This window comes from Myotis daubentonii, chromosome 6 (assembly GCF_963259705.1).
Source record: "Myotis daubentonii chromosome 6, mMyoDau2.1, whole genome shotgun sequence".
Lineage (NCBI taxonomy): Eukaryota > Metazoa > Chordata > Mammalia > Chiroptera > Vespertilionidae > Myotis > Myotis daubentonii.
The window spans coordinates 12,366,999-12,391,453 of NC_081845.1; the positions used below are offsets into that span (position 1 = coordinate 12,366,999).

Genomic DNA, 24,455 nt, shown 5'->3' on the forward strand with positions numbered 1-24,455 from the left:
ATTCAACTTCTTGTTGTCAAATATTTTCTCTGCACGATATCCTTTTGCTTTCTATGTTAAGGCTTATAGTAAAGCATGCTCATCTCCAAAATTTGCTTTTAATATGTAAAGCAATTCTTTTAAAGTGTAGAAAGCCTCTTATTTTTAACAAAGCCAGGATTTCAAAACTATTGTCTCACTCTGAATATGAAAACATTTAGGTCGGAGCTCAAAGCTGGTCTCTAACTTCTTTCTTCCTAGATAGTATCCACCAAATCCTGAAGTAATAAATGCCATCAGTTCAATAAATGGGGGAATAGGAAAAAATACATCAGTGAAATGTACCAAAACTACCATCACCATTACATTAGCAACAACATTGACTTGTCCAATTTCTGGTCAGCTTCTCCTCTTTGCTCTGCTTCTATATCCTGCAACCTCAGCTCTGATTTTGGTGATGCCACGTTGCTGTGTAGGGCCAGTGGTATCACATTTGACTTAAGGAGTTCTGTAGGGAGACTTTAAATGTTTTCTAATTAGCAAATGCATGTAGGGTCTGTTTTCAGATAGTGTGAGTATTGTCAGATCAGAACATATCCTAACTAAAGCTTTGAAACTTATGTCTTAAAACGACAAAGGTAAAGAATGATTAATTGGCTGCTGTGTGGTACAGAGAACTGCAGAAGTTCAGACTATAATGTTGGGTGATTATTGATTTCTAATGGCTTTGCTGTGACTTTAATTGAGCTGTTAGAGGCTAAGCCAGGTTTGAAATAAAAGTGATTGCAGCATATCCAGGCACTCTTCTAGATAGGTTGAAACAGTGATTGGGAAGACGTGGGAGTCCTTACAGAAGTGCTTGGGTTCCTAGTGACTACAGATCTAAAAACGCATCATCCCCCCTCAGGGAAACAATGAGCTGCTGTCCTGTGCAGCATTTCCACCGTCTTCTGCCTGGAGAGTAAGGCAGAAAAAGCTGTTAACAGTCAGTGAGGAGAGAAGAAGCTAATGAAGGAATCAGCAGTGTCCCTAATAGCTCATCAGTGCCATTCTACTTACTTTGCCAATGTCTGCCTGGGACTAGTAACTCCGCGTCCCTTTCACCACTTTATTTTATGTGTTGGTTTACTTTCAGAGCAGAACCGAACCTGTCCTAACCCAGGTCCTCTACTCTACATCTTCATCATGGCTAATTGCAGAAGCTCAGAGCTTCAGATGGGATCTTCGCTTTCCCCTCTTTTTCCTCTAGTCGTGTTTTACTCCCATGTGGTCCAGGGGATGCTCACTGAAGTTTTCAGCGACAGAAAGGAATTTGCATGTTATGTTTAGGACGAACCTTGTGGAGATGTTGGAGCAACACTTGTGCACACACAAGAATGCACACAGAGAAAAGGACAAATGATGAAGCCTGCAGTTGTGAACTTTTACTTTTTCCAGCTATGTTTCCTTTAAAACAACCCGATCTGTTTTTGTTTGTGGATGGTATGACCTGGCCCATTCTTTCAGCCTGGTTTGTCCATGCTCACCATATACTAGTATTGTGTGCAAAGACACGCTGGCCCGTGCCACGTCTTCCAGATCTCTTGAATTCTCAGTCTGTGTTTGTCCCTTCAAAAGCTCTTTGCTCTGTGTCTGCAACATGGACTTGAATATAGATTCACGGAGTGTATCTTGGCCCATCATTTAATCCCATAGTTCTTACACTTGAATGGTCATCAGACTCACTTGGGAAGCCATTATAATTTCTAAAAGACCCATTAAATCAAAATCTTCATGAATATGTCTCAAGAATCCGTGTTTTAAAGAGCTCTCTGTGAGTTCGATGATTAACCAGAGTTAAGGACCCACTGACTAAGTCCGTTTTTCTTCTTTAAAGAAGGTACCTGCATAAAATAGTTGCAGCTGATTCCTAAATCAGGAATATGTATATAAAACACAAAGCTTTAAAAATACACTTCAGGGCCACAACTTGTGAGAATTAGTTCATTGAGATTGGGGTCTTAGGCAAATGTAATTTTCTTAAAAATCAGAGGTGATTTTAGTTCACATCCCAATCCCAGGTGAGACTCACTGATCTAAACCATTCTGTACAGAGACGAACAAGTCTAGTTTTAAAGATGCCTAAATGAGATGTCTTGGTCTAAACTATGTGTATGTCTCTATTATGAGATGCTGGAGGCAAGTGATGGAAGTAACTGAAATTTGAAGGGAACAGTTTCAGAAAGGAATAGGAGCAAATAAGGCCTGAAAAATATCCCTAGTAGAAGAGGAAAATTTAGTAAATTAAAGAAGCACCGAAGATAAAACTGTAATATCTGCCATGTCCTTAAACAACTGTGATCTTTTAGGGACAAGTAATAGAAAATCAATTCTAAAAAGCAAAATAATTAATTTGTTTACATAAAGGAGAGACCAAAATTAGGACTTCGGGTATGGATGGATCAAGAAACTCAAAAAAATGGTAGAGCTGTATCTCTGTCTTTCAGCTTTGCTTCTTGCTTTGTGCTAGCTTCATTCTCAAGCAAACACTTTCCAAATGGCAAGAACAAAAGAAACAACCTTTGACAATTCCACACCTGTACCTTAAGCAATCTAAAGGGGAAGAGTCTCCCTCTCTCTTGTGGTATTCATGGTCCAAATCTCAAGGAAGACAATGATTGGCGTTGCCAAATCATCTTCCCATCCCTGAATTTGTCAGAGTGACCGAAACCCGGGAGAAGAGTATTCATTATACTTTGTAATCTGTGGGGAGTCACACATCAGAAACTTCTGGGGCAAAGATCAAAAGTTTCTTCTCTGGCGGTATATTTAAGGGTCCCTTGGGAAGATGCCCTTCTGTGTAGTTCGTCAGTTCTGTGGTTTGGGTATTTCCATTTGGCTGACTGAAATGGAAACTCAAGTTTTCCTGTATTTAATATTATCAAGCTGAATTGATGACGTAAAGAAATGTATGGACAGATACTTATAAAGTTATGAAGATTGTGTTATCCCAATATATTTGTATGCCATTGTGTTTGTGTATTGAGAATACGATCTTGAACTTGAGCTGCTAGAACCTGTTTAGTGATGCTTATAAGAAAAGAAATAATGAGGAAATATTAAAGTACAAAATATATAATTAAAAAGTCATTAACATTATCCCTAAGGTACTTCCCTTCAGATATTAAAAGCAGATAATTAAGAACATACTTTTTACTAAATCCAGTGATGCTCTGATGATACTATTATGAAGTCAAAGTAAAAAATAATTTAGTACTTGGTTTTCTGTTGTATGATGTGCCCTTTAAACATGTTCTGTGGTTGATCTTGATTGGTACTTGGCATTATATGTTTGGCTTCTAACTACAATCAGAAACTTGCAATTTTTCTATCATTAGTTAGCATCATTTAAGGGCAGTCATTATAGCCACTTCAACTTATGAACGACACCTTTCTCAGCTTCATAAATGCAAACTCTCTTGGCTATTCTCAACATTTCACCATTTACCCTGAGGTCATTTGAATGGAATTTAGATCTCAGGTCTTGCTGTCTTTCCACACTTGGCCAGAGCACCAGCTGTGTAACAGACACTATTCTAAGTCCTTTATATGTACATTTTGTTTAATTCTCATAACCGCCATCTGAGATAGAAGCTTTGATTTTCTCATTGTGTACATGAAGAGGCTGAGTCTTAGAGAGTTTAAGTAACTCACCCAGGATTACAAAACCCGTAAGTTCTGGCACCAGGATTCCAGTCCAGTATTTCTCTGGCTTCAAAGCCAAATTCTTGAACCCAGGCTCTTTCCTATCTCCCTCTCTCCCTAATCCATGACTTTATTGAAAAAAACAAAACAAAATAAAAACCCAGAAATTTAAATTTCTTAAATTAAGTGGAGGAGTCCAGCCACATACATCATGTATACTCCCCAAATCTAATTGTTTTCCATATTGGTCTGGAACAGAAACTTTAGAAGATGTAGTACATGTTGATTCTTATTTTAGCCTTAGTTTTACACATACACATTCACATACACATAGACAGTGACAGTTTGAGAAGAATGCAAATAATACAAGCCTGCTTTCTGAATTCTTCTCATAACCAATTTCTTTGCTAATCTGTTAAAAGAGATGCAGAATAATTTGAATACAATATTTGCTTGCAAATGCTTTAATCCTTTGTACTAGTCAGCTTGGCCTGCCATTACCAAATATGATAATCGAGGTGATTTAAACAACATAAATTTATGTTCTCATGGTTCTGGAGGCTGGAAGGTCCAAGATTAAGGTGCCAGCATGGTTAGGTTCTAGGGATAGCCCTCTTTCTGGCTTACAAAAGACTGCCTTAATTTTTTTTTTTTTTTTTTTTTTTTTTTTTTTTTTTTTTTTTTTTTTTTTTTTTAGAGAGAGGAAAAGAGAGAGGCAGAGACAGAGAGAGATGTGAGAAACACTGATCGGTTGCCTCACGCATGCGCCCCCACCAGAGATCAAACCTGCAACCTGGGTATGTGCCCAGAGTGGGAATCGAACTCGTAATCTTTTGTTGTACAGGATGACGCTCAGCCCAGTGTTCCAGGACTGAAATTACTTGACTCTTCTCTTCCTACCTCGATAGAAAGCTTACTGAATACATACATACCTTCTATGCCTTTGCCCCAGCTCCTTCTGTCAAAATTCTACCTATTCATTGAGCTCAACTGAGATACCACCCACTATTTTCCTGCTCTGTGTTGCCATAGTCCTTTGTATGTATGATAACATTTATAGTTATTTATTGTTTCTATTGTATTAATGTTATTTGCATCAAAACCTTCTTTTCATAAACAATACTGAGCACCTTGTAGAAACTTTCTGTTATCACGTTCATCTTTATTCATTTTTAACCACCAATCACGTGGTTTGTACCCAGCAACCACTTGACAAATATTAAATTGGTTTGAATCCTATCACAGATTTAGAATGGTATTCAAAGCAATTTAAATGGCATTTTATAGTTAGACATATTCTTTAAAGTACTCTGCGACAGATCATTGATATGGTGAATATAATTATTGGATTATTTTAATAGTTTTAATGGTTGCTTGAAGTAGCCTATTAAAGTGCATATCTTTTCATACATTTTTCATGGTGATCTTGCCTTCTGAACTCCCAAAGCACTGTTTGCTCCTAGCATCAATTTCATATTTATTATTTATGCTGGGGCATCCTTTTATTCATTTTTCCTGTCCCTTGTATTAAAATGTAGTCCCTTGGTGAACAAGGGCAATGGATTATAAATGGTTCCATCCCCGACACCTGTGAGGTAAACCATAGATAACGCAAAGCAGGCCACAGGGTTGCTCTCACGAGCTGTGCCAGCTCCCTATGGTCACAAAAATGGTTTCTGGAACCCGGCAGCTTTCCTCTTAACCTTCGTTTTTTCCATGGTGCCTCACCCGCAGATTGAATGTTGAACATTCATCTATTTATTTTTTCATATTAAAATATTTAATGAGCGCTACTTATAATTTTTTTTTCTGGGAAATAAATAGAATGTCTTGAAAGAGAATAATGTTGGGGTGGGAAGCAGGCAGAATGTGTGATTGTGCCAGTTGTACACTGAACAAGGGCATCAGCCAAAGAGTTGATGGGGCTGAAACCAGGCTGATCGAGCATTACCGAGTCTCATCCTGGCACACAGATGTGTTAGCCCAAAGAAAGGGGAGAAAGGAAGGCTTTTTTCTTTTTCTAATTAATATAAAAATACTATGCATTCACCATGTTCTGTGTCCTTAGGGTTGCATCCACCCAGAGGGGACACCTTTTTCTTTTTTAATTTTATTTACATAAAATACCTTGTGAACTAGCAGCATCTCTGGGATTAGACAGAGATGAACCTACCACATATTGCACAGTTGGGGGCCCAGGGTGGAGGCAGAAAATCATTTATTTAGTAAACTATTGCAGAAACCTGGCAAAGAAATGATGTTGCCTAAGCAAGGTAAGGGAGGTGGAAATAGAACTGATGGGCATGCTGAGAAATTGGACACAGAGGATGTGAGAGAAAGAGGAGAGAGTGAGAGGGGACCCCTGAACTCTGGCCTGAGCATTCGATGGTTATTGTTGCCATTTACCGAGATGGGGAGGTGAGAGGCAGAATTGCAGAGACAAATGGAGTATGGCTATTTGAAGGAGTCTCTCTGTAGCTGAGGCCTGAGCATTTTCTACTTGATACATGTTCGTATCCCATAAAGCAGCCATGAGAAAGCTCATCCTTCTGTGTGCCCAAAGCCTAAAAGAAACAAAAGAGCCCGGGCTGGGAACTTAGACAAGTCATTCAAATCTATGAGCTCATTTGCCAAAGGAATTACGAGTATGTACTCATTGCTACCAAAGAGCTTTCCTGCCATAAAACACTACCTTTAATTTCTATTTTCTTTTGCTCATTTTGGTGATAGTCTCGGTGCAGAATGTGCAACTGAGGAAGAGAGGGTGGCATTGACAATTCATAGTAAACGAATGCAGATTCTTCAAGATAAAAATATCAGCAAAGCCCAGCCGGTGTGGCTCAGTGGTTGAGTGTCGACCCATGAATCAGGAGATCACAGTTCGATTCCAGGTCAGGTCACATGCCGGGGTTGTGGCTTGATCCCCAGTAGGGGGCATGCAGGAGGCAGCCGATCAATGATTCTCTCTCATCATGGATGTTTCTATCCCTCTCTTCCTGTCTCTGAAATCAATACAAAACATTTTTTTTTTTAAATCACCACCGTTCACAAGAGGCCACAAGCTGCTCCCTAACATATTTTTACAATAGTGCTGGCTCAGAGATGAAGACTTGTGGTCTATTTTACTAGTCTGTATTGTCAGTAAAAGACCCCTCTTTTACCATGGATTTAGACCCTGGGGGCATCTATGGATTACAGAGTCTTCTTTTAACAGCTCTCTCCAAGATAACCATCAGCCTGCAATTTGGCCTTGCAAAATTAGAAGGAAAGCTCTTCTTTCATGGGCCAATTTCACAAAACAAAAAGAGAGCCTAAATTATTGCCTTGGAGCCAAAAAAGTCTAATGGTCCCATAAATGACTGAAACAGCAGCTGGTAATGTCTTGGGAACAGATTGATCAGTTGGAATGCCTTAGATCTGTCTAGATTCTGCATGCCTTTGAACTCTGATGTGAGACTAAAAGTGGGTGTTTAGAACCCAAAGATATCAAGATAATTATTAAAACCCTGGCAGGGACTGTATTTTTCTAAGGCAACTGCTAGCATGTTTTAATTCCAAAGCAGGGTATAGATTTTGGAAGCAATGGCATTATGAAAAGTGATGGTGACCCTTGTTTAACTGGCCAGGGTACTCCAAGTCAGATCTCCTTATATTGTTGTTTACTCATAGCAAATGGATTTTGATTGATTGCCTATGATATATTCGTCATGGGAATGCAGTGGTGAATGAGACAGAGCTCCTGACCTCATTGAGCTTATGTCATGGTGGAAAGAAACAGACAATAAAGAACACATATACATTCACATAGCAATTATAGCCATGCTGAAAGTAAAGCTGAAATGGTGGAATGCTAGTTTAAATGGAAATATTAGGAACACTCTCTCCAAAGAGATGACATATGCGCAAAGACTTCAATGATAAGAAAGGAACCAACAATATAAAGTCTGAGGAGCCTGAGGGAAAGCAGAGGAAAGACTTGAGGTGAGAATGGGCTTGGCTTAGTTGAAGAATCGCATGAAGGCCAATAGGGCTGGAGTCTGGTGAGTGAGGAGAATAATAGGAAATAAGGTAAGAAAAGTTGCCTTCTAGATCATAAGGAATTGGGGTTAATTCTATGGAAAATCAATGGGTGATTTTAAACAGACTGAATCAATATTTATAAAAGCATCCCTGTAACAGCTGTGTGAAGAAAGGACTGTGGGGAGCATTAATAAAAGGAAAACTAAACAGGAGTCTCTTGCACTTGTCCAGGCAAGAGAAGATGATGGGCTTGGATTAGAATGGAGGTGGCAGTCCCGGTCTTAAGTGGTTAGAAATGGATAGATTTTGAAGGATGATATTACAGGACTTACTGGTGGATTGGATTTGGGATGAGGGAAAGAGAAAAATAAAAGATAATAAGATGACAAGTCTTTGCTCTATATAATTAGGTGAACTAGTATTACCTGGGAGAATGAAATGGGTCTTAAACGAGAAACAGGTTTGGATGGAGATGGAGGAGGAATCCAAAATAAACTTGGGCTTGTTAATGTGAGATGCCTATTAGACATCTAAGTGAGTCTATCTAGTGCAGTGGTTCTCAACCTTGGCTGCACATTAGAATCACCTGGGAATTTTTTCAAAATCCTGATTTCTGGGCCTCATCCTCCGGAAATTCTGTTTCTTTGTTACTAATGTTGTGGCCCCACCCCATAACAAAGAAACAGAATTTCCGGAGGATGAGGCCCAGAAATCAGGATTTTAAAAAGATTCCCAGGTGATTGTAATGTGCAGCCAAGGTTGAGAACCACTGATCTAGTGGGTTGTTAGAGCCCACTGGATGAGTTGCAAGGGAGTGAAATAGATGCTGGAGAAGTCTAAGGACCAAAACTTAAGGCTCTTTAACCTTGAGAGAGTGCCCAAGAACAGCTTCTAGTAAAGTAGGAGAAAAACATGAGAACATGGCACCCTGGAAACCAGGGGAAAGGAATGTTGAGAGGATGATAACTAACCACTATATTTGACAAGATAAAGGTCATGGCTATACTTAACAATAGTGCTTTCAGGGGAGAGCCCGAAAAAGAGGCACAAAAGCCTGAAGTGGATGCATGGAAGACAGACAAGCCTGAAGCTTCCCATAGAGGACTTGAGGGAAATTAGGAGATAGCTTGATTGTTGCATTTTTTGTTTGTTTGCTTAAAGGTGGCTGTTATAACCTGAGTCTGTGCTATTAAAAATGATCAAGAAGGGAAACTGAAATGCAAAAAAAAAAAAAAAGCAGAGATATTTTCAGGAGCGAAGTCCTTTAATAAGTGTAAAAAGATTGTGTCCAGAGCCCAAATGAAGGGTGGCCATTGATCAGAGCAGGAATGTTCTTCCATTGAAACAACAGGGAAAACAGAGCGTATAGGACCAGATAAGGTGGGTATATAAAGTATGTGATAAGTAAATGGTGTGGATCTCACAAAATTGCTTTCAGGTTTTTTTCAGTGAAATATGAAGCAAAGATCAGCTGAGAATGAGGAAGGCAAAGGAAATGGTATTTAAAAAGTTGGAGAGAGAGAGCACAAATTTAGTTTTCCAGGAAAATAGAGTAGGATTATTGGGTAATAGTTAATGCTTTCAAGGGGTCTGTAATTATTCATCTGAATTTATGCCAGCGTTGAGTATCGCAGTGAAAAGAGAGCCTGTGCTGGGCATGTGACATGACAGGCAGGGGAGGTGGAGGTTAGCTACATAACCTTGGGTACTTTATTAATTTTTCTGTCCTGTGTCATTTATCTAAAAATGGAGATGAGAGTTTCTAATAATAGGATGATTGTGCATATCAAAGTAGGTAACATATTCAATGAGTTTTTTGCTTCATAATTATAAACTTGCCATTAGTCTTCCCCGCCTATTTTTCATTGGGTCAACAGCTGTGGGGACCTGTGATTCTACGGTATGTATGGCCTACAGTGAGCCCTGAACCTCAATATATGTGAGAAAGGAATATCATGGGGGTCTCTGATCCAATGGACAGAGCCAGTAGGGCACTCAGAGGCTCAAGAATGAGTGGAGCGGGTAAAGGTCTGAGATGGCATGCAGAAGGAGCTGGAGTTAGAAAGGAGCACGTATGAAGGGAAGGAGAGAGTGGAAGCAGAAAAGAGGTAGAAAGGCCAGGAGTAGTGGGATGGGATTGTGGACCACATGGAGGTCCACATACATAGTTCAGGGTGTCTGTTTAGGATCGAGAAGGTTCCTTTGGCTCAGCTTCATTATTACCAATTGAGTGCCAAACCCTAGATCTGGATCTCCAGTTTACAGATTTTACTTTGACGAAGGAAGGAATGTGAGAATGTGGGTCATGTGAGGTCTTGAGTGGCTGTGTACTCTCTCAGAAATAGGGACAAGGAAGGAATTGAATTATCAAAACATTGGAATATTACTATTAAGTTACTTTTCTCTGAACTTTTTCTATTCCAATATCAACCTCTTCCTTCAATTGAGCAAGTTGCTGATTTTGCAGTTGGAAAATATTGAATAAATAATAATAACAAAATACTGATATGTATGAGGAATACGGTCACAGATATTTTTAGGGAAGCCTTGGTGCAATTTGGCCTAAAAATTTGCCCCCCATGGCTGAACACATGCCGTTCTTTTAGTGAAGGCACAGCAGAAGGCAAGGAATGTGAGTTGCAAAAAAAATAAAGCCTCTTGTGAAACACATCTTTATAGACATGCTGCCTCTTTTAACTATCTTCTCTCTCTCTCTCTCTCTCTCTCTCTCTCTCTCTCTCTCTCTCTCCCCTAAGCTATAAATAAATAACCATAGCTCTCTTGGCTGCATTTCCAAAGTGATTGGGCATTCAGTTTTGAGTAGCTACCCAGTGAGCAGCCCTTGGTCACTCGGGCATTGTTGTAAAACCTCCTTTAAATGTACAATAGATGTGCCTTCATTCTTTTTCAAAACCCCAAGGGTTGACTGTCAGGGATCACCCTTCATCTCTTGTTCTCTTCATCCTAGGACTTTCCTACTGAGAGACTTTCAGTGAGCTAAGGGAGATACATCACTCACCCTCTTCCTCAAGCATGTATTCATTCAATGTCTAACTATAGACGTGAGGTAGCATTACTGGAAAATGCGGAACCATGAAGGGAAGCGCGTTCTATTCATGGTATCACTCTCTTCTACTTCAAATCTGCCGTTTTGGATATTCCCTGCCTTGGCTCAAGCAAAATACACCTCTCCCTTTTATTCCACACGGTATTGGCTATGAAATCCCTCTTTGTCATCTTCTTGACCTCAGTTTAGGATCTTAGAAGTCTCACGCTTGCTTCTTGCTGGCCTCTTTTCTCCTCTATAATCTTCTTTCAGTGTTTTCTCATTGCAGCCCAGGTGATAATTCTGTAAGTCAAAACTGTCACTCCTCTCTTTAAAATTCACAGCTTCTTCCAGTTGCCCCAGAATAAGGGCATGGCCTAAAGCTAACTTATATCATTCCCCCTTGCACCCCTATATTCCTTTCTGGCCTCATAGCTTTCCACCTTCTTTTTGTCCTGTGTTCAAGCCACTCTGTACAGTTTCATAAATGTTGTGGAAGAAAGGAAGGAAGGAAGGAAGGAAGGGAAAGGGAAAGGGAAAGGGAAAGGGAAAGGGAAAGGGAAAGGGAAAGGGAAAGGGAAAGGGAAAGGGAAAGGGAGGGAGAGAGGAAGGAAAGATGGGAGGAAGGGAGGGAGGAAGGAAGGAAGGAAGGGAGGGAGGAAGGAAGGAAAGGATGGAGGGAGGGAGGAAGGGAAGAATGGAGGGAGGGAGGGAAAGGAGGGAGGAAGTGAAGGAGGGAGGAAGGAAGGAAGGAAGGAAGGAAAGAAGGGAGGGAGGAAGGGAGGAAGGGCCACTTCTAAGGGGAGCAGGGGGTCCAAGGGAAAGAGTGTGCCTCTTCCTTTTAAAACAATGCAACCTGGTTTCATTTGTCCTGAGCCAGAGCAATAAAGGCTTTGTATTTACTTCTCTTAGGAGGTTTCCAATCAGTTATGTCTTGGGGGTGTGCATTTATCTCTGTCTCCTTTCCTCTTGGACCCAGCGGGCAATGGAGGCCATTTTGGTCTAAATGTCAGTTCTGAATGGCACAGCCGAGTTGTCTCCCAGTGACATCCTTCTGTGAAGATTGCTTTATACAGGAGAGGTATTCCAATCACAGATCTCATTTAGAGAATTATTTCGCTTCTAACACCAGCCACCAACAGCTGATAATGCCGCAGTAGTCATTCTTTGTACCAGTAAAACAAAGGACACTAATCCTTTAAAAGCAGCATTGAGCTTAAATCTGTAATAATCATCCAAGACAATTACCAGTAACCTAGTAATTATTCTAAAGTGAAGTTTTCAGTCTTGCTAAATGAGTAGGTGTGGTTTGGGTATTCCTTAATCTTCTCACACCTATTTATAAATAGGTTTATTTCTAAGTACCAGGTGTCTTTTTCCTAAAAATAAGAATACTATGGCTCCATGTGTTGTGCTCTGACACGGCATGAATGGAAAATTCACACTGACAGTAATACTCTTAAATAATAACAAGGGTACATTGGTTCATTCACTAAATATTTATTGAGTATTTATTACATGCCAGCACAGTTCTAGATGAATACTAGTACAGTGAATATTTGTTTGAAGATACAACAAACAGATGAGTCAAAAACCTCCATGCTCATGGGCCCATTGTTGTCACAATTGTACTTGCCTATTTGGTCTGCAAAACAGCCTTGTGAGGTAGATACAGCTATTACCCTCCTCATGAATTAAGAGAACACAGGCTCAGAATGTCTTGATGACTTAAACAGGAAGTGGCAGACCTGAGGTCAGAAGCAAGGTCACCTGGTGCTAGTGCCAGTGTGGTATTTGCACTACCTCATTTTTTCTGTGGCAATCCAGTTCCTCCAGCCAGTAAACCTCATGCGTTGTGCACCGGGAATGAAGACAGCTAAAGCGCCCCGCCACTGGGAGACCCACTGATTTTTGATTGGCTTCCCTTTCTTTGTACCTCTGATGACTTTTGGCTTCCTCCGTTGACTCCTGCCTTTTGTCTTTTCTACCTTTTCCTCCTTGTATCCAGACAGCATCCTTGAGCAGCTTTCCATTCAAGGACGGACGTCCCCATTGCACTGATCCTCTCCAATATAGTCCCTATTTGATGACTAAACTAATGTATCTAATAATAGGCCCTTGGGTAAAATGACTAGAGGTAGAATTTTATTTGTACTAATCAGGACAAGTTGATGTAGGAGAAATAAAATAAGACAACATACTTATTTTTATACTTTATTTTACTAATAACACATGTGGAGAGTGAGTAATTTTTATTTGTGTGAAGTTACCTCGCTTGGTTTCCAAAGTCCCATTTCCCTTAAACCGGTCCTGGAAAATCTGCAGCTGGGATTTTAATAAAGCTAGAAGCAAAGCCAGTGTCTAGAGCAGCGACTCTCAACCTGTGGGTTGCGACCACTTTGGGGGTCGAACGACCCTTTTACAGGGGTCGCCTAAGACCATCAGAAAACACATATATAATTACATATTGTTTTTGTGATTAATCACTATGCTTTAATTATGTTCAATTTGTAACAATGAAATTGGGGGTCACCACAACATGAGGAACTGTATTAAAGGGTTGTGGCATTAGGAAGGTTGAGAACCACTGGTCTAGAGTTTCCATTACATGGTGGAGTTGAGTCTGGTACATCATCAGGCTAGGCCTAATCAGCCCATTGTGTGGGTAACCCTATGGCTGTGTGCCACGTGGGCAAATTCAGGGGAGTGCACCCCTGCAACAGGACAGCCAGGAGTGCAAGAGAGCAAACTCCCTTTGTTTAGGAGTTTAAATATTAAATCTTTCTGCACTTTGTAGTGGCCACACCTATTCTGGCCAGTGGCTTGTACCCAGACCTTACTGGGCATGCATTTATTGTCCATTCCCTTCCCTCAGCGATCTGCGAGGAGCAAACCGGGAGAGTGTTTAACTGCAGCTTTCTGGCAAAGCTGTACAAATGGCAAGCCTGTATTATCTGGCCTTTCCTTTGCTCCTTTTCTGGTTAATACAACGGTATCACTCTTCATACACCAGCCTAGACCAGTTAGGGGGTCCCCAGGGCCCAACTCACGCCAACCTAGTTGACTACAAATTTGGGGGCCCCTATGAACTTCCTCAGGTTTGATAATTCACTAGAATGACTCACAGAACTCGATAAAATGCTCTATATAACAATTACAGTTTCATTATAGCAAGAACATGCAAATTGGAATCAACCAAGGGGAGAGGCACATAGGGGCAAGTCTAGGAGGGGTTCAAATGTGAAGCTTCTGTCATTCTCAGGGATGTGTTAACTGCTCCATATCAAAGCATGAAAACACTCAAAGAATATTGCCTACCAGGTCAGCTCAAGCAAGTGGTGGCGTCCTGAGTCTCAATGAGTGTTTCTGTGTCTACGCCTGATGGGTCAAATAATTGGCCAAGCGGTTGAACGCAACTCCAGTCCTCCTCCTTCCCCGGGAGGTAGGACTGATATTGTGGCTCCAAGCCTAGGTCCTCTAATCACAGGCTTGGTCTTTCTGGTGGCCAGCCCTTAGCCAGAGTCATCTCATTAACATAAAGTAACCAGGTGTGGTCCAGGGACCCACCAGGCATTATAATAACAGTCATTCACCTGGGAAATTCCAAGGGTTTAGAAGTTACCTCCCTGAAACCATGGACAAAGGCCAGCTAAATTCTTCATGACCTAAAGCACAGCACTGGGAGGTGGTGAACAGGGATGCCCGAGCTTGGAGGTGAATTTTATGACCTTTTTTCTGTCAGCAACACTATTTCTGTTACCAGGCAGTAGTCTCACTATTACAGGAAAGGTAAGAATTTTCTTCTGGCATTTCTGCAAATAACTACACACTAAGTCAGGAAAGGTAACAGCGGAAGGAGTGTCTAAATTAGGAAGCTAGAGAGCTCTAAGTGATGGGGGCTGCTGGTGAGCATAGCACAGCAATTAGCAGTGAACTCCCTTGCAGACCAGGCCAACGCAAACTCCATAACAAGAGAGTATCAGCTGTGTGGATGGAGGACCCAGAACTCTGCAGTGGCGAAGCTTTTATACAACCAACATGTAAATTAACAGTGCTTGTGAATTGGGGTTGGTTCACATGTAAATGAGAAGACGCTTGAGGTAACCAGATCTGCCTTTGAAAAGAATTGGTATCTAGGAACTAAAGACTGTGTTGAGGTGCTTGCAAATAATAGTGAGGGAGAGAGCGAGCTGTTCTAATTCGAAGGGACTTCTAGAAGGAAGAATAATGAGGGACGGGTGAAGGAGGGTAGGATATGACATCAGAAGAAGCGATCTTTCATGGAAATCTGCCTGTGTGCCGTTCATGTAAGTCTCTCCAAGTAAGAGCAAGCAAATGCGACAATAGCCAGGAGGGCTAAACAAAGGCCGGCATGAAGTCTTTAGGGAAGCTTATTATGCAGGAACGGAGCCTTTTATTTTACCCGGCTGGCTGTTCTATTTTTCAGGGCTGGCTGTTAAAAATGTGCACATGACACACTTGTGTGTGTAACTCGCTCAAAACATGGGAGTTCCTATTGTGTTCAAGCCCTCTGTTCTCTGACATGGAAGCCCCTGACGTCTGATGAATAGAATCAGGATTTTCAGCAGGCAGGAGGAAGAGGTGAAGTTATGCTTAATTTGGCCTGATCTCTGTATCCGAGTACCTGAATGTTTTCCACATTGATTGGGTTTGCCTTCTCACTGGCGTGCTGTGCTGCCTTTACCCTTCACTCGCTAACTAGAAGTCAGAGAGATGGGGTTTTATAATTACGAGGGCAGCTTTAAAAATTGTTGCTGCTGGTTTAAGCAACATAAACTGGTACACAATAACAATTTATAGCAAGGACTTGTTTTCTTTAAAAAAAAAAAAAAAAAGAACGGATTAATATTGAGATGCACAGTTGCCTGTGTTTGCAGGGTGACAACCCTGGGCGATGAGGAATTTAAAATGTCCAAGGATGCTGAATGACGCTTTTGCATCATGGCTCTTCAAGTGGCTTTAAGATTTAGAGAAGGCAGCCCTAGCTGGTCTGGCTTAGTGTGTAGAGCGTCGGCCCATGGACTGAAGGGTCACAGGTTGGATTCTGAGATGTCCCTCGGAGAGGCATGGGTCTCAATCCAGAAGGGAAGCTGTAAATGAAGCTACCACTTAAAGCTGGATATGATGCTGAGACTGTTGTAAGCCAGTTATTAATAACAGGAAAGGATCAAAAGCAAGGCCAGGTATTATAGGCATGCCATGCGTGCAGCTTTGCCAGGAATCTGCACTTGAACTCATCTAGCCCATCCCTCCTTCCTAGGTGTTGAGGGAAGAGGGAGCGGGACTGAAAATCTCAGCCCCTCTGAACACTTGGTTGGCTCCCCTGACAACCAGCCCCCATCCGTAGGGGCCTTCTAATAGTCACCTTGTTAACATAAACTCAGGTGTGGTTGAAGGTGATAGTTATGAATAACAAAAATACACTTTTTTTTTTTTTTTTGCTTTTATTGCTCTGGATCTATTTCAGGAGCTGGGAACCAAAGATGCCCCTACAGCTGTAATCACTTCGGGAATGACAAAGGTCCTGGGAGCTCTGTGCTGGGAACCACGGATGAAATCCAAATATACATACATTTCTTATTATAAAAAACACGCCATCTCAATACCAAATTTATCTCACGAGCTGTTAACTTGGGACCTGCTGTTTCCCGGATCCTAAGGTCCATCCAGCTGTGAGCAGTCATTTACTTATGCAGAGTGCCATTTGTCTGTCCTGCCCGGACACCTGCCTAAGTTGGAGGCCGGTTCTGTGTCTGTGTGCAGTGGGTGGGCTAGCAGTACCCCATGATTGTGCCCACCCAGGCTGCTGCCCTCCGTGCCCAGGCCTGGGAAGCCTGAGGGGCACCTTTGATGCACCTGCCAAATACTCTGCTCCGGAAATGGCAGGGGGGCTGCCGCATGGTGCCGGATGAGCACAAGTGTGTGTTTGCTGATCTAGGAAAATGCCAGCCGCCTTGCAATGGGAGGCAGCTTGTCTGGAGTTATGAATGGCTCTCTCGACCCTTTCCTGTCCCTTTGTGGGAGAGAGCGGGCCTTTGAAGGGGTGGGTGTGGCCTAATGGGTCTGAGCTTGCTTTGTTTATGAGCACAGGGTATCCAAACTCAGATGACTGTTTTGGAAGCCTTGAAGTGGTTTCTGACTTAACATTTCATTTTCTATCATTCAGTTTTGCCAGCAGTTGTTTTTAACTAATAATGCCACCTAAAAAAGCCTCAGAGTTTGAAGTAGGTTACTGTGTTTTATCAGCGGATGCCTGCTAGTGAATTGATTCTGAAAGATAAACACAGGGAAGTACTTCACATTCCATCATAGATCTAGCCTCCTAGTGCTTTTCATAGCCTGTGTGCCAGGTCAGAATCAAGTCAGGGTCCCTCCCTCCCTCCCTCCCTCCCTCCCTCCCTCCCTCCCTCCTCCCTCCCTCCCTCCCTTCCTTCCATGGGAAATGGTTGAGCTAAGATGGTAAGTCTTTTCCTTTCCAAATTCACGTTACCAGAAGAAAAGCATACGTGTTTATTTAGCATGAGTTCTGCTTGGCACCGGAGCCTTCCTCAGGAAATGAAGGCTGAGTTATACCTGAGTACTTTACGCTAGGGTGGATGAGCTAGACAGCCATGGAGGAATACGGTGGGGCAGAGCATGAGGTGAGTGTAGTAAGCTGGAGGAAGCCCGGCAAGGCTGTTGGGTTTGCTTGAATCCTTCTTGGCGTCCTGTAGTCTTTGGAGGGAAGGCTGCTCCTTTTCTCTGGGCGCTGTGATGGGTAAGAAATGCGTTCTGAATCAGTCCAGAAAGAAAGAGCAACGTCAACTTTTGGTGTATAATCCACATAATTATTTGGAGATTGATAGTCTCTGTTGTTTGGTATACACTGTAATTCTATCTAGCTCAAACATTTGACTCGTTAAACAACAAACAAACAAAAAAACCTGCTGCTGCCAAATAATAAAGAACTCCCTGTTTAGCCAGGGAGTTGATATTTAACTGTACCGGTTTACTAGATCCACAGTTCTTCTAGAAGTAATGTGCAAAGTGAGCTTATATCATGACCAAGACCTCTTTGTTACAGTCTACTGATGCCAGTGCCTTAGCCACTTCTTGCCGGGAGCCGGTCCATCCTTGCTGTTTCAAGGGACCTGGCATATATGGCATATGGTTCTTAATATGTTTGCTCACCTTCTTGGCGCTGTGTTTTAACCAAAGTTACCTCTCCGAGAAAGGTTGAATCCCCAGGTAGGGATTTTCCCCTGAAGTTAGGGAGGGAATAAAACCCCTCAACTAAGTGCCAGGCGGGTAATTAATCCCTTTAACTACGAACAATCATGCTTAAACTACATAATCTTTTCTCCCTGGAATGGAGATAAGAAACGCCCTAACCTTTGTAATAGAGATTGATAGGATTGAATCAACTGGTATAAATACAGTTGTAACAAGACAGAAACACGCAGAACTTAGAACAGAATCAAGAAGACAGAATCTACACGGAGCCTAGAGACAGAAGAACTTTGCTGGAGAGAGCATGCCGGAGGATCCTGGAGAGGGACTGGCCTCGGAGCCTAGAGACAGAGCCTAGCGGGAGAACATGGCAAGGGATCCTGGACTGAACCTGACTACAGAGATTGGCAGGAGAACCTGACTGGAACCTGGACACTGAACCTGACTGGAGTACCTGGACAGAACCTCTCTGGAGAGCCTAAGCAGAACCTCTCTGGAGATCCAGACCAGAACTTGGCTGGAGATCCGGGCTAGAGATCCTGGCTAGGCTGCTGATCAACTGAACACTGTCTCCGTGCCCTTCCTTCTTCGCCGACTCCGTCCACACCTTTGGGGACCCCTGGACCCGCTGGGGCCGGACCCCGGCAACTTCTGGGTAAATTTCCTTAAGATTCTGAAGGAGTCACTATGGATTTGTCACTCTTTTAGGCCCTGGGACAATCTGCTTCTCTATCCATAGTCCCCTGTGCTGGGAGAAGTCAGAAAGATGTTAAAAGTGCTAGGAGGTCTTTGTTTTCAGATACTTTTTAATGTACGTGCACAAAAATACCTTGGATCTATGATTAAAGGAAAGGAAATTACTTGAAAATCTTTTCTCAAGAACAGTTGTTCCCCTAAAATACCTTGTCTGTTGCTGCACCGTGTCATTACCAACGCGTGGGCTGAGGAATTGTTTTGGAGCCCATTTATACGGTGTTTTCCCCACACTGAAAACTATCCGTCAGCTACCATTTATTACTTTTTGATCAAACTATAGATGAAGAAATGAGTTTAGCTTCTTTTGTTACAATGACATTTTATGGGCACATTATTTCCTCACACTGGGAAAATTAAACTTCTCGTAAGATTAAATTGCAATACTTATTGCTTTCCTTTGTTTTGAATCATGCCGAAGTCCTCAATGCCTATACTCCTTTCAAGGCATTTCCGCTGGGTAAATTATAGCAGCTTCACGTCAAAGAAATTGAGAAAACATAGTGAAAGTTAATGAAGAAGAGTGTCAGAGGAACAGATTAATTGGAAATGGAACTTCACATGCAGGAACAACTTCCTCATTATTGGGCATCATAGTCAAGAGGAGATTCAGAGGAGATTTCAGAGGAAAGATGACACTCAGATAATAAAAAGCTAAGGCCAGGTCTTGGGATAAAGTCTGAATGCTTGACATAATTGGATTTAAGAGGCTGCGCCTACTCAGAGCAGAAATGGGTGATATAAACCGATGTGGGGCATATGGAGAAACGTGGATGTTTAAAGGTTTGTGATTGTGCTAGGTCACTGACCACAATCAAGATGACTAGGAATGGAGTGAGAATGTTACCTCTTACAAGTCCAGAAGTACTGACTGATATTTTTAGGAGTTTTTAATTAACAACCTTGATATTTATTTTTTCCAGTACCAGAGGTACAGCAGCTTTCTGTGCTCATGCATGAGCTTTCTTGGCTCACTTCCTAAAAAACAAAACATTCTATTCTAAATAAATAATGGTCAGGGTCAAGCTTCACTTGGATATGAAAGTTTTATTAGAATGCCAACATCTAGCATTTAGAATGTAAGAACTTAGAGAACATACAAACCTTTATTTGGGGACGAGGAGGTGGTGGGGGGTGGCAAAAGCTAAAGTTGCCCTAAGTATTTTGGGAGGAGCATGTACTAGAAGGAGTTATTCTAAGTTACCTTGTCTTACAGTAAGAATAAATCACATAAAATAGAAAGGCCCGTAATACATTAGCAAACAGAGAACCAGTAACCCACTCAGAGGAGATATTCAGCAATTCTTTATGAATGAATGAAGACAATAGTTTTGAGGCATAAAAATTTAAGCTTCTGTTGAGACATAACAGTGTAAGATTTTCTTAGTTAACATGAAGAAATGTTCTGATGGATGGTCAGGACGTCCAGGAGGGAAGTGCACAAAAGTCAGGAAAAGAACCTGTGAGGAACCTTGTGAGACTGGTAGGTTCGTCCTCTTGCCTTCAGACGGGAGAATCCAGAAATCATGCTGCATACTCCAGGAGCTGGGCTGCTTTTAAAGGCATATAGGGAGGGAGATTTTACAACCTGGCTCACTGACCTGGTGGAGGCCATTGACAGTCTTCAGAAAACTCTTCTTTATATCTATATGATCCTATTAACCAATGTCACCCCAATAAATTTAATTGATAAAATAAATAAATTTATTTAATTACAAATTTTTAAAAATAGTATTTACCTTTATTTTTAGTCCTTTATTCAGCACATACTTATTCGGGGCCTTCTCTCTGTCAGGGCTATGGAAGTCACTGGGGATACATGAAGAGCATACCAATAGAGCTCCTGTATGATAACAGGGATTAAAACCAAAAGCACCTCAAGCCTCAGATCCTACGTACAGAGTCTCTAGGGGCAAAGACAATGAAGGAGATAAAAAACAAGGACATTGGAAAGGATTTTGGCTTCTGACACTACAACTACAGCAAATGATAAACACAGCCTAACTCCTAGCCAGAAAAACATAGAACCTCACATTAAAGGCTTCTGTACCTCAGTTTGTTTTATCTGATACATTATATCCAGCTTTCAACAAAAAAAATTACAGGACATGCAAAAAAAACAAAAACAAAAACAACAAAAAAATGCTGTCTGAAGAAACAATGTAAGCATCATGACCAGACTCTGAGACAGAGATTTTAAAATTACTAGGTTGGGAATTTAAAATAACTATGATCAATATGCTAAAGACTCTAATGGAAAAAGTTGACAACATTCAAGAACAAATGGATAAAAAAAGTAGAGAAATGAATCTCTAACAAAAGATTGAAAGGAAGTACTAGAAATGAAAAACCCTGTAATAGACATGAAGACTGTCTTCGATGGGCTCATCAGTAGTCTGGACAGAGCCAAGAAGAAAATCAGTGGACTTGAAGATGTGTCAATAAAAACTTTCAAAATTGAAATGCAAAGAGAAAAATGAGTGAAAAGAATGAAACAGAATATACAAAAACTGTGGGACAAATACAAAAGATGTAACATACATGTAATGGGAATACCAGAAGGAGAAGAAAAAGGAACAGAATAAATACCTAGAGTCATAATGGCTGAGAAACTTTCCAAAATTAATGACAGACACTAAACCACAGATCAAGGAAGTTTAGATAACACCAAGCACAGTAAATACAAAAAAAATCTACACCTAGGCATATCATGTTTAAACCACAGAAAACCAAACACAAAGAGAAAATCTTGAGAGAAGCCAGTGGAAGAGGAAGAAACACCTTATGTCTGGAGTCACAACATAAAATATACATTGGATTTCTCTTCAGAAACTGTGCCAGCAAGAACTCCATTGTATATCTTACTGTTGCTACTCCATAGATAAGGTGTCTCCCACTCTTCCTCTGGCTTCTCTCAAGATTTTCTTGAGATACAACTGTTGGTTGGCCAGTTGCCATATAATGTGCTTGCTTTAAGCAGTGACAAAAGTAGTCATTGAGCCTGAAATAAGTAAAGAAACTCTCTTACAAGGTGATAAGCCTGGCATAAGCTTTTGTTTCTTTATCTCTTGGTAAGGAAGTGATCCAGGCCCAAGGCTCATTCTTATGTGGCTAAGTGGAGGCACATGGTACTGCATTTTCCAACAATTAACTATGTGTCCAACTTTCCTCCCCAAGTTCTTCATATTTTAGAGCCCAGAATTAAAAATTGTCTAATATCACTTAATGCTATATAATTTTACTTTTTGAAAAAGTATATTCTCTCTTCTATTCTATAGTTGTTAATATATTGCAGTGCTGGTATCATCTATATATATAAAAGCCAAGCGACCACAACGCCAGAACGATCAGAACGACTGGTTGCTTTGACACATACTGCAGCCCTGATCAGCCCCCTCTCCACCCCGATTGGGGGCGGGGCCAATAGCTAACCTCTCACGGCCCTCCCACGGCCAGCCCAGCCCCAATTTGTGCACGAATTTGTGCACCTGGCCTCTAGTCTATTAAATAATATGTCTCCAGTGTACTTACCTTTACTCAGCATAATGTAATAATATAATACTATAAACAATGAAGAAAATACTATTAGCTAACTTAAACCAAGCCCTTCTATATGCATTAAGTCATTTAGTTTTTATAGCAGTGGATACTAGTTTTATCCCTATTGTACTGATGGAAAAGCCAAGCCTCAGAGAGGCTGCTGCAGAACTTAGCCAAGCCAATAATTGGCAAAGTTTGGGCTTGAACTTGGCTGTGTACAGAGTCTACTAAATACTTAACTACTACACCTTACCTTCTCTCTCTTTAACACTATATTATCATCACAACAATGTCTCAGTTTTGCTTCCTGCATTTTGTCCATGTTCTTGGAATATTTTAGCCTCCAAGTGAATTATTTTTTTTATTTTCCCTTGCTTACTTATATTTTGTATTGACTGTACTTGTGTTTTTCAACTTCACCTCAAAGATGTTTAGCCTCCTAAATTTTCTTTTAGTGGTTCAAGCTCTCATTCCTTCTACCACATCAACCCATTGATGCCTTTCTCTTCCAGCCTTTCACTCTCATCCACATCTCATGTGACTCAGGTTTGGAAAGAGTCATCCTATTATTTCAAATTGGAATCATGAGCAGTAGAGGGTGAGGATAATTCATTTACAATATATCTGATGTCTTCATTAAATGTAAACAAATAAATAAAAAATTTGAAAAGTAGAATAGCTTAAGAGATACCTAATTTGCTGCACTTAATAGCCATGCAAATCTAATATTCAGTGTAGTAGAAGCCACTTGCACACAAGGTGTTTTAGATACTTCTAATTTGGTATCCAGACTCTTCTTCCCCAATAGATACATTGAGGTATTAGTTGACTTTTAAACTCACAGTTCTCTTTTATGAACTCTAGCAGCCTTTGCCTCAGATAATGCTGAGCGTCAGTCAGCAGGTTTTATTGCCAGCACAGCTCTGCACTGACGTACAACAGGACCTAATAGTATTTACTAGTACAGTGCACTACTCTTTTCTGGCCGGTGCTTTGCTGATGTCTTCTAATCAAGCAATGGGCTGTAACTGAAGAGCCTTTCTGTATAATGACAGCACACTGTGGGTGCCATTATGAAGAATTACATTTTTAACCACAAAAGAATGAAATGATTGCAGAGAAGCAGCTTCTAGCATTTAGGATGTCATTACTTTTGTGAAATAGAATTACAGTGTATATACAATTTAAAGGCTAACCTTCACATTAAGCATCTCCATCAAGGTCATTATCTATTGTGTTTAGAGACACATCTTTGTTTCAAACTCTGGCTGTTCCAGCTGAGTCTTTCAGGTGCAGCTTTATCTATAATTCCACATTGACGAGCTTGTCACAGTGCCCTGGGAAGAAAGATTTATGCTTAAGTGTGGCAAAGCTAGCCATTGCCTATGGCAGGAAAGGGAGAAAAAAAGAAGATTGCTGTTAGGATGGAGGAAGGTGCATGAACCAGATAGCAGGTGTGCAATGAACACCTGTTGGTTGACAAATGTAATTAGAAGGAAAACAACGGTACCAAAAAGGAGAAAAGGTGATAACAGGAATCAAGGGTGAAATGACAGTTTTAAGGATTAAACCTTATTCGCCTCTACTTATTCTAGAGTAAAATACTCTATTTTACATCCTAGACAACATTCAACATTAGTTTCTTATGGGCTTCATACCTTAAGGTGGATGGTGCATTTTACAGACGCTGAAACTGGCCAGCAGGCTGAACTCTGCACCACACCAGGTATTGCTTTGAATCAGAGAAAGTTCAGGTCGTTCTTGATCGTCCCTCTGAAATTTTCTTCTCACACTTTCCCCCAATGACAACATAACTATGTGAGCTTAATGTCAGTCTTATAAATAATAAGAAGGAATAAATAACCAAAGAATTGGTTGACAAAATTACATATACTTAAAGTAGAAAACAAATACGAATTGATCATATCCAATAAATATTTGGCTAAGGTTAATCAAAGTGTTAATATTAAAAATGTTTGAAAGTTAGTAAAATGTTTTTTATTCCAGTCAAATAAAAAATGTAAAACATCACTTTACCTTCAATTCATTTAAAAAATATTTTTATTGAATTAATAGAGGAAGGGAGAGGGAGAGAGAGATAGAAACATCAGTGATGAGAGAGAATCATTGATGGCTGCCTCCTTCACACCCCACACTAGGGATTGAGCCCACAACCCAGGCATGTGCCCTGAACAGGAATCAA

At 40.9% G+C, this 24,455-nt stretch overlaps 1 protein-coding gene across 1 annotated transcript in view; it reads left to right on the top strand.

The window, feature by feature from the left end:
• Positions 1–24,455, top strand: part of SLC35F1 (solute carrier family 35 member F1) — a 293,217-nt gene that overhangs the window by 123,543 nt on the left and 145,219 nt on the right. The window lies entirely within an intron of this gene.